Below are 11,792 nucleotides of genomic sequence, written 5' to 3' on the forward strand. Positions count from 1 at the left end.
TTTACAAACTGGACTTAAGTTCAGTTGTCATTTCGTTGACATATTTGCTAGTCTAAAAGCACTTATTCAAGCATGTTCCCTCTGTGATCACAAGGTTATAATCATGTAAATGCTCTCTCTCTCTCTCTCTCTCTCTCTCTCTCTCTCTCTCTCTCTCTCTCTCTCTCTCTCTCTCTCTCTCTCTCTCTCTCTCTCTCTCTCTCTCTCTCTCTCTCTCTCTCTCTCTCTCTCTCTCTCTATATATATATATATATATATATATATATATATATATATATATATATATATATATATATATATATATATATATATATATATATGCCTCTGGAAGATTGTTGAGTGCTTTTACTTCACTAAACCATGTTGTTTAATTTATGAAGCTATTGCCTTAGAGTACAATCTGTCATTCATTCAAACCCATAGAGGTGTGTCAAAATAAAAACAAGCTGGGTAATCTCAGAGCTATTTACCTTCTGCTGTTCGTACCATTGCGTTTGGGTAAGACACTAATGCAAGCCTTCAGTTTGGCAACTGAAACAGCAATTATCTAAATCAGCCCTCGCCACTTCTCTCCTGCTCATCTTCTCCTTCCTAAACCTCCCAAATTACACATCAACGGCACGAGAAGACCGTGCCATCAGCAATAAGCTGGAAATGACATGACTGGCATCTGCAGCTCCCATAATCACGGGAGATATGATGGATGCGTATTACTGCCGCTCAAAAGAGGCGGGCAAACTGCATTCAAGAATAGCAATTACAGTTTTCCCCCAAGAAAATCACCCAGATGGAACCAAAATATGCAAAAATTTGTGCAACCATTAACGCGTCTCTTCCGAATTTTGTCTGAAATGGGCACTACAATATAGCGGGGCGTGCACCTCCATTTTAAATGCTTCAGAGTCATTCCGCAGTGCCGAATGAGGTCACGGCTGTCGCTTAAAATGCTGTTTTGATGCTTATGTGGCTCATTCTTTGCCGATGTTTGTGTAATGAAGCTTGCGATGGCATTATAAGTGGTGTGTGTGAGCAAGACTAGCAGTAACTGAGCGAGGCCAAGGTTGGGGGGATGTGTTGTGCTCTTTTTAAGAGCTTGAAAAAAGTGTTTTTTTTTTTAAAGATATGTGTAGTTTTCTTCCGTACAGTAGGTCAGGAAGTCCTCGCTAGTAGCTCGAGTCAAGGTCCACGATACCTCGCAAATCTCCCAAAGTGCCAAATATAAAATCTTTTTATGAGCTCAGTCAGGTAGAGTATCAGGGCTTTTTTGCGTTGGCAAGTGGTTTTATGGAGATGCTGAGTGCTTTATCAGAATGCATTTTCGCCGACTCTCTGTAAGTGCCTTCTTTCGCAGAGTAATTGGCAAGTTCTCTGTAAATTAGATTTATGGACTTTTATGGAGTAAATTACATTTAAAGAGTGGCATTCAATAATGCCCATGATATGATGTAGTTATATTGTGCCTCTCCCACGACAGTATGTCTTTAAGAAGATATATCATGTTTAGTTTTATTTTACAAGGCTTTAGAATGTATCACTTATGAGCCGACAACTCTTAGCAGTACCCACAACAAAACCAGTACTAAGTGCAGAGATGAAAAAAATATATTGCTGTTATATATAAATATATAACTGTTAGACCTTTCTGAGTGTCTGCAAATCCATCAAGCTGTTATCCCAAATTGGTTCCGAATCCCATAACGCCACGGCATCAGCACAACCTCCAGTGCCCCGCGCAGCTTGTTAGGCTTCTATCGTCATAGCCAAACACCTCTAGAGCCCCTACCTGACTATTACCCTCTAAGTCTCTGGAGAGCTGGGCTGCTTTTTAAGATGGATTTTAAAAAGCGATGAGTACATCCTGTGGGACATTGGGCCGCATGACTCAAATGATTAATTGTACATCTGGGCTGTGTTCCACTCATCATGCCCCCTTGAGCTCGCTCCAGAGTACCTGTTTACTGCCTGTGGCACGACCCTGTAAAACTTCAGAGTCCTTTTCTTTAATCTTTCCCTCGCTGTCTTCTCTCTTTTTTTTCCCTCTCTCTTATGTCTTATACCCTTTTTAAGAACATCAAATGGGACGTGCATTATTGATCAATAATCTGCCCTTTGCCTCCCAAGTTATTGTGCATCTACAGTACATGTATCTAATACATGTGGTTAGATTATTAATATTTTCCCAAGCCATTCAACAACTATATTTTTGAATGGAGCATTTGATCACATTTGCATACACTCTTAAATATAAAGGTTCTTTATTGGCAGCCGTGGTTCCATGAAGTACATTTAACATCCGTTGAACATTTGCATTCCACAAAAGGTTCTTTTTTTATTGGAAGTTATTTAGATAGTTGAAAGGTTCTTTGGGGAGCCCAGAACGTTTCTTCTATGGCATCACTGAAAACAACACCATTTTAGAACCTTTATTTGTAAAGTGTATGGGTAAAAAGAGAAAACTCATAATACTTGTAAGATGACCATAAAATTAGGGATGCACAATACAGGGCTGTACGTTAACTTTTTTTGCACAGAGCACTGGTGCTACAGAGGTTGAAACTTTTGAAAAATGCTAAAAGTGCTATACAATACAAATATTTAAGAATAAAAATCATAATAACAATTATTATTATATTTTACAGAAAACATAAATCATTAGAAAGGTCTAAGGTTTTATAATAAAATATTGGTAAAACTTTACAATAAGGTTGTATTAGTTAACATTAGTTAAGGCATTAGTTAACATGAACTAACCATGAACAGCACCTCTGTTCAGCATTAGTTAATCTTTGTTAATGTTAGTTAATATAAATCCAGCTGTTCATGGTTTGTTCATGTTAGTTAACAGTGCATTAACTAATGTTAACAAGATTTTAATAATGCATTAGTAAATGTTGAAATTAACATTAACAAAGATAAATAAATGCTTTGTAAGTACAGTTCATTATTAGTTCATGTTAACTAGTGTAGTTAACTAATGTTAACTAATGAACCTTATTGTAAAGTGTTCCCAAAATATTAAATTATGATTAAAAAAAAATGTGACTGTAATGTCTTAATTTTTGTCTTATTTTATCTTATGTACTCACTGAGAAATGATAGAAAACACACTGCAGTAAATATATTGTTTTTATTAATTTGGTGCTATTATGCGCAGCTGGGTAAACGACTTGAAGTTCATTTGTTGTCCTGATTGCACGCATAAGCGTGAATACACTAGTATCCAAGGTAAATCATCAACACCATAATCCCTTTTGTGTTACATGTGTTTTATTGAACTTAATACATTGTAATACGCTAACACACATATGCAGGTTACGTTTCTTCCTGAACAAATGCGCACCCGAGTCCGATTCATGTGAATCGCGGGACAGTTCGAGTGCCACCTCCTTCAGAGTCTCGGGTTCGGTGCGCACCGAGCCCGCGATTGACAGCTTTTATCAGCAATTTTTCATTCAAACAGTGCCGCTTTTCGAACTAAAATGCCAATGACTCCATCTCACAGTGCATGCAGAGATGGATCAGCATTTATTGCGACCCGATCGATCCGCTCTGAACAGTGCTGCGCTTCATCTGCACATTTATTTATTTATTTATTTATTTATTTATTTATTTATTTATTTAAAAATTGAAGCGATTTTCATAATTTCACAAAGACAAATCTCGATTTTGGTTTAATTACAGTCAATCGTGCAGCCCTAGATTAACCTCACACGAGCACAAAACAAATTCTCCCTTCACTCAAACGAACTCTGGAACCCATGCTAAACTGTATCGCACGCGTGCTACTGGGGTAAATATATTCATCGCAGAGACCGATTTTTTTGTAGCACGTGCGACATGTACAGCCCTGCAATATATTGATTATTAACCAATATTTTTTTATTATTGGATGTTTAATTGTGCATTCTCATTTCCCAAATTTTTAAATTTAACTTAAAGGGATATTTCACCCAACAATTAAGATTCTGGCATCATTTACTCACCCTCAAGTTGTTCTAAACCTTTATGAATTAATTTCTTCTGGACAATATTTTGAAGAATGTTTGTAACCAAATAGTTGTGGGGCACCATTAACTATCATAGTATTTATTACTTCCATAGAGACAGAGCGCATTTAGGCCACGCTCGGGGTGGGGCAATCCAACGCTTTCCATTGACTTTGTATTGCGTGAAGCGGCCTCTTTGTCATTTCTGACTTATAACAAAAACAGAACAATGTCTAAAAGCTGCAATGTGACAGGGTGTACAGCAAACAAGCTAAAAAACACAGAACTACATTTTTATAAGCTGTCGACCCAAAAAAAACGAGCGTTTAAGGAGACAAAAGTGGATACAGGCAATAAGACGTGACGCATCAGCAGGAAGAATGGGTACATTTTGGGTTCCTGACACTCAGTATGCCTACGTGTGCAGTAAACATTTAGTCACAGTTAAGTCAAATATCCAAATGTCAGTTTTATATATTATATTTCCTGTCGCTGATTATGTTCCCCTCTAGTGGGTGTAGTTCTCAGTGTAATATAACATGTCACGCTCTGTCTCAATTGCCTATATCCACTTTTGTTTTCTTAAAGGCACGTTTTTTGGGGGGTAAAGAGCTTATTAAAACTTCTTGGTTTTTGGTTCTGGGTTTTTTAGCTTGTTTTCTGTACACCTTGTCATATGTCAGCTTTTAGACATTGTTCTGTTTTTTGTTATAAGTCAGAAATGACAAGGAGGCCACTTCACGCAATGCAAAGTCAATGGAGATGGTTTGATTGTGGGCATGGTTTTCAGATTATGACGCATGTCGCTCTTTCTCTATACTATAGAAGTCAATGGTGCCCCCACAAGTGTTTGGTTACAAACATTATTTTGGTGAGCTATCCCTTTAATTTAATTTAATAACGCTGTTAAATTATATCTTTCAAATAAATGTGTCATAGTGCACACGTTATATGCCCCAAATTTTATAATACTTTGTTGGGGCTTGTATGTACTTTTTGATTCTTAACAGCTCCAGTCCCTGTCTTGGAAAGGAGCGACCTTTGTGAAATGATTTGTGAAAGTATCTTCTTCAGAATTTATTGTTTTGTTTTCAATGGAGACTTGATTACAGGTTAGGAACGACAACAAAAGATAAAATTGTCTATCCCTTTTAGATATGAAAAGCATATATCGACCAAATAGTATAGCAAGCAATAAAGAGGACAATACATAGAATTTTGTTTAAAAGATTTGGAATTTTCTATAGTGATCATGGCTATTGCAATTCAGCAAATGATGGAGAAGAAGCTGGAATATCCAGCAGTGGTGAAGTGATGCTGTGCCGCCCCAGTAAAGAATGCTAGATCACGGCTGGCCTATGACCTGATTTGCAGGTGTTTACCTGAATTCCTTTAGTGAATTGCCCGTGAAAATAAGAAACTCTCAGTGTGCACAATTCATTCTTCGTAAAAAAAAATGTTTTGGTCATGGTACTTTCTGTTCTGTTTTTTAATATAAATTGCTTTCTTTATATGTGCAATAGAGCAGTGGTTCTCAACCCTATATCCTGAGGACCCCCCCACCACTGCACATTTTGTATGTGTACCTCATCAGACACACCCACTTCAGAGGTGTGTTCCATTCAACCGTAAGTGGACTGCAAAGTGGACTTCACAGGGTATTTCGCCATCTTAAGTGAGATTCCAATCCAAAGGGAGTGAATATATTCAGTTAAAAAAAAATCACCCAACTGTCATTGCGTGTCAGTCTGACATAAATAATTTCTTTTTTTGGGAACCAAACTTCTTATTCATTGAAAAGATTGAGAAGAACGATTCATTCGCAAATCAGAAATGACTACTTCTGTAATCAACTGATTGAAATGAATAAATGTCAAGATTTTCAGTGAATATGATGCATTTGCACCAATTTTATATACTTTTATGTCCTTTTTGATTCTTGACAGCTCCAATCCTATTGTAATTCCATGGAAAGGAGCGACAATTTGTGAAATACATTTTTTGGAATTGATTGAACTGTTATGAAAGCACAAAGTTCTGTGAGAAGTTGGGTAACTATAGTAAAATAGTCACATTCAGCAGAATAATCGTATTGAATGCTGCAAAGTCCAAAAGAAAAGAACAAAATATCAGAGCCAGAAGCCTCGAGAAGAAATAGCAGCTGCGGATGTTAAACGCTGATGCAACTGTTTTAAGACGTACGCGATATCAAAGAGATACATGACAATCGATCTCTCTTTAGCCTGGTGGGTCACCGTCACACACCTGCTGTTTCACACTCGTTCATTGACGTGACTTTGATAAGAAGGCTGACGCTACTGAATCAGGTAACAGCGGAGGGAAGGTGTTCACATATTTCTGTCCTTGCTGACTTAACAAGTTACAGTAGAAGTCTAAAATGGCCTCCGGTAATAAGAAACCTACATCAAATCTAATCCTCCCATCAGCTTACCGAGTTTGGGATCCATGCTGTAATTGACAGCTTATTGAAGGCGTTTGACGCTCCGCCAGCAGTCGACTCTCAGACCGCCAGCAAGACAAAAATGAAACGTTTCATGTGAGATTCTTTATGATGTGCGACTAGTTTACAAAGCCACCCGAGAAAAGCAACAATATACGAGCGTGTTAGCGTCATCTCTCTGATGATTGATCTGTGTAAGCATCTTTCATGCCACGTTGCCGCAGCAAGCATGTGGTGTCCCTCCGGACTGGAGGCGTTTCCCACAGTTCATTGCAGTTCATGGGTCATTGGTCTCTCCAAATAGCTCTCCGTATGACGCCCGCTCCCCTACTCCGTCTAAATGCTGTGATTAAACTGTTTCCACCACAACAAGAAGTCAAGCCTCGCGTCAAGCTTCGCCCCGTTGGTGGTGAATATGCGGAGAAATCAAGAAGTCGTGACTTTGACAGACATTTCCGTGCTGTAGCAACCTAATGGAAGCATTGTGCCAAGCATTTTTCTCTTTTGATTGAAAAATTAATGACGGCTCCACATGTGTTTTAGAGGCTTTTAATGTGACACTGTCTGCTGCTCAATATCATTAAGGCTCATTTGAAACGTTATCGAAGACAAATGATCTCAATTAGATCGAAAATTTACTATGGCAGAACTTTCCCTGTTGTCATTATGTTAAAATGGTCTCCGGTCTTATTCAGGCAGTAGACTGTTTGATGATTAGGGCTTCATGAGAAATAGACACGCTCTACGTGAGCGGAGAGTAACATTCTTACATCCATTATAAGCACATTACCTCGAAGCGCTGCAGAAAATGCCCGCACCTCTTTGAAAGATAAGGGCATGAGGAGGAGGAGAGGATCTGGCTTGGTCATTTCAGATTTTAACGACACATTTCTGGCAGCGGGCTGGCCGATGGCTTCGGACCGCTCTTAGATCATCAAGCGGGGGTAATCTGCAGTGACAGCTCGTCTGGTCTCGGTTCACCTTGACCTCAGGTTTAATTTACAGATATAGTTGTATCAGGTCGCCATGTGCACTTTTACCAGTGCAAAATACAGTTCAACAGCACAGCCGGATGCACCAACAAACCCTCCAGGTGCGACAGTCCTTCTGTGACTCATTGGTCATATTCAAATGTCGTGCGAGGGTCACGCATGCTGTGTTTTTTAATTTGGATATATGGCAGCTGCAGTATCCAATTACTCCCCTTATTAAAAATGGTCTACTTTTCACAGCATTGAAATGGATAAATATTTGGCTGGCAAATTAAATCTACATTGATATTTGGATTAATATTACTTTGTCAGATTACAATGGCATCATTCGATTTGATTAAATGGCCTCCATTAGTGTGAATGTTTTTTTTTTAAGCCTTCTTCCCTTTTCATTGGTTAAGAACCACAACGATACATCCAATTCAGAGATGTACAATGGGGTTAATAGTTAGATAAGGCTCAATGATTGCATTAATGAGTTAGAGATCTCAAAGAGGGATACTGGAGATAGTGGGGACTGAGGATGTTGGGGATGTTTTTTACTCCAGTGAATATTGTATTCTTATTTAAGGTCAATTTATATTTATAAAGTTATAGATAAAGTTATTATAAGTGATAGGTCTGTCTGTCTGTCTGTCTGTCTATCTCTCTCTCTCTCTCTCTCTCTCTCTCTCTCTCTCTATCTATCTATCTATCTATACATACTATATATATATTAGTGGTGGGCATAGATTAATTTTTTAAATCTAGATTAATCTCACTGTAATCTTGGATTTAATCTAGATTAAAATGGCACATTTGAATTCTGCCGAAGGCATTCAGAATATGTGTGCTCGTAAGTGATCGTTTGTCTTTTTGCAGTTTGAATAATAAATAACTTCTCCATTTACGCATGGATCCCAAACACTGTTCCTGTGAACTGGTTACGACTGTGTTTAAGTTAAAACTCACCAAGATGGGTATTGAGCCATTTTTGAGTGTATTTGACCATTAATAAGCTGGAAAAAGGAGCTCATTTTTGCACTTGTATGTCAGAGGCGGCTTTATTACGGTATGTGTGTGTGCGCTTCAGATGTGAGCGCGAAATCTGCGGGAATAAGTAGAATTAACGTGCAACCCCGCGCAAAATTCAGACCGGTCACACCAATACCAAAATGCTTTTGAGGAAAAATCCTGTTCGCCATGTTCAGAGGGTTAAACCGGACTGAATGAGAGGAGGCGGGTGCGTACTCGAAAGTCATCATAGCTTGCAACGGCCCACCACTTATATATATATATATATATCAATCATCTATCTGTATTGGGACACCCCTCTAAATCATTGAATTCAGGTGTTCCAATCACTTCCATGGCCACAGGTGTATACAATCAAGCACCTAGGCATGCAGACTGCTTCTACAAACAATACGATGGATGAGTCCGGGTTTGGCGGTTGCCAGGAGAACGGTACTTGCCTGACTGCATTGTGCCATGTGTAAAGTTTGGTGGAGGGGGGATTATGGTGTGGGGGTTGTTTTTCAGGGGTTGGGCTTAGATCCAGTGAAAGGAACTCTTAATGCTTCATCATACCAATACATTTTGGACAATTTCATGAGCCCAACTTTGTGGGAACAGTTTGGAGATGGCCCCTTCCTGTTCCAATATGACTGCGTACCAGTGCACAAAGCAAGGTCTGTAAAGACATGGATGAGTGAGTTTGGTGTGGAGGAACTTGACTGGCCTGCACAGAGTCATGATCTCAACCCAATAGAACACCTTTGGGATGAATTAGAGTGGAGACTGCCAGCCAGGCCTTCTCGTCCAACATCAGTGCCTGACCTCACAAATGCGCTTCTAGAAGACTGGTCAAAAATTCCCATAAACACACTCCTAAACCTTGTGGAAAGCCTTCCCAGAAGAGTTGAACCTGTTATAGCTGCAAGGGGTGGGCCAACTCCATATTAAACCCTACGGATTAAAGATGGGATGTCATTAAAGTTCATGTGCATGTAAAGTCAGGTGTCCCAAAACGCTTGCCAATATAGTGTATATCTATCTATCTGTCTGTCTGTCTGTCCTGGTAGCTGTGGTTGCCATCATAATTATATAAAAGAAAACACAGAACAACCTGTACGTTTTACAGTATAAAGCTGTAATTTACCAATAAGAAAATTGTAATTTAAACCTGTAAATCTAACAAGGCACACTACTACTAACATCTATTGTGTACCTTTAACATACGTACAACCACCATAATAATGCAGGTGGTAAAATAGGAAGCCACATGAATAATCAAAGTTCACAAGCATCTTTTCCACAAGCTGAAGTATACTCGTATACTATTCACACAAACACAAAACACCATCATGGTAACACTCATGACACTAAAATAATACGATAAACATTCATTAAACAATAGAAGACAGGGGCGCCGCTAGCAATTTTGGGCCCTATGGAAGAATATGAGGTTGGGCCCCCTACCGCACCAAACATACAAGCCAACCTAGCAATCCAACATTTTTGTCTGCAATTTAATTATATATATATATATATATATATATATATATATATATATATATATATATATATATATATATATATATATATATATATATATATATATATATGTGTGTGTTAAATAGCACAATACCTGCTTCTCATCTGACCCTCAGCAGTGGAAACAACTTAATACTCTGTTATTCATGGTCATACAGTAGAGTACATCATTCAAAACAAAAAAGTGTTTTATTTGTGAATGTAAAAAATTACTACAAAATATTATGCCTTTGAAAACTAAAGAAAACAACATGATGTGCTTTCTGTCTCCGTCTCCTTGAACATTTTAATTTTTGAACAAAAATTAACCAAGGAAATACTTGACACACAGACTGACATGTGAAATATATCTATCAATAGAAACCTTTAAGTGCCTACTTTTTTTTTTTGATTATTTGACGTTAAATGCATCATATAAGACACATTTACAAAAGGCAAAATTACATTCTTTTCATTTTCAGTGGTGAAAAACGTAACCTTTGGAATATACTATCAGGTAGTGGTTAACGTGCTAACATTACAGCAAAGGAAGCTCAGTGAATAAACCTTTCTTTTCAAACAACTGGGTGAGTAATTGTCGGCCTGTTTCCTCTCTCTCTACCCTCTGAAACCTCTCTTTTCGGTTTTGATGACCGGACTTATACTTCTTCGTTGAACTCGAAGACATCACTAATTTGACAGTTTACCATCTGATCTCACTCAGTGACTAAGTAAGACTTGACAGAAATTATACATTTAATAATATTTTACTGTAAAAAGTCTTAAAGGTCCGGTTAGATCTGTTTAAAGTTGTATTGTGTATATAGTACAGATACTTTTCGTTAACCTATTAACAGTTTTTTTTCCGTAGCGTATTACAGTAATATTTTACTGTTAAAACTACACAAATGTTTTAGTCCCGTTTTAGCCAACAGAAATTTGTATGATTGTATGTAGTAATTTTAATGATCTTTAATTTTTGTAAACAGCAAGAAACATGATATTTATTTATGATAAGTGCATATGTTTACTCACAAAAGAAAATAAACAACACACAGTAAGATTTAAAGACCTTCTTTTTGGAATTTTGTCTATTACAATTAGACAGTACATTTCATTATGTTTATCCTTCAGGCGTTTCTCTGATTGATCTACATGCTGTATGTGGGAGAATATGTGGGAGCGAGATGATATTCTATACAATAGATAAGTGGCTCCTTCTGTGGAATGGCTATATTTTGCATTTGCCTGTAACGTTCAACGTTCAGCTATGACTGCTGGGAGATTATGTTTTTTTAGAGCCTGCAGAAACAAGAACCCTTCTGAGCTAAAATGGAAGTCTGCATGGTAGCTTTGCAGAGAAAATTTCTTCACAAATGGCCGGTCAGGAGCTATTGATCAAATGAAAAGTGGATCTCATTTAATGATATCCACACTTTTGATGCATTACTGTAAGTAGAGTGAGGGTAGATTTACATTGTCGGCTCGGATTGAGTTGTGGAGTGAGTGTTGGAGGAAAATTATTATCCTCTTTTCTGCCTCACAGTGAAATCTATATATGTGAGATGGCCAGTGTTTCGCAGTAGTAAAAATATGCCTCTACACACCTGCACAATAGAAATCTCAGCGGAACCGCACATCCGTCCATGGATATTTTAAAAGCTCCATTATTTAATATACTGTAAGAATACAACAGTGACCGAAGGACAAAAAGTAAGATAACTATATTTGTGTTCTGTGTTGAATATAAAAAGTCTACACACTCAAGTTAAAACAGCTGTTTTTTATGATGTAAAAAATTAAACAAGAATAAATCATGTAGGATCTTTTGCTTGTTTA

Source organism: Gobio gobio (assembly GCF_949357685.1).
Source record: "Gobio gobio genome assembly, chromosome: 20".
NCBI lineage: Eukaryota > Metazoa > Chordata > Actinopteri > Cypriniformes > Gobionidae > Gobio > Gobio gobio.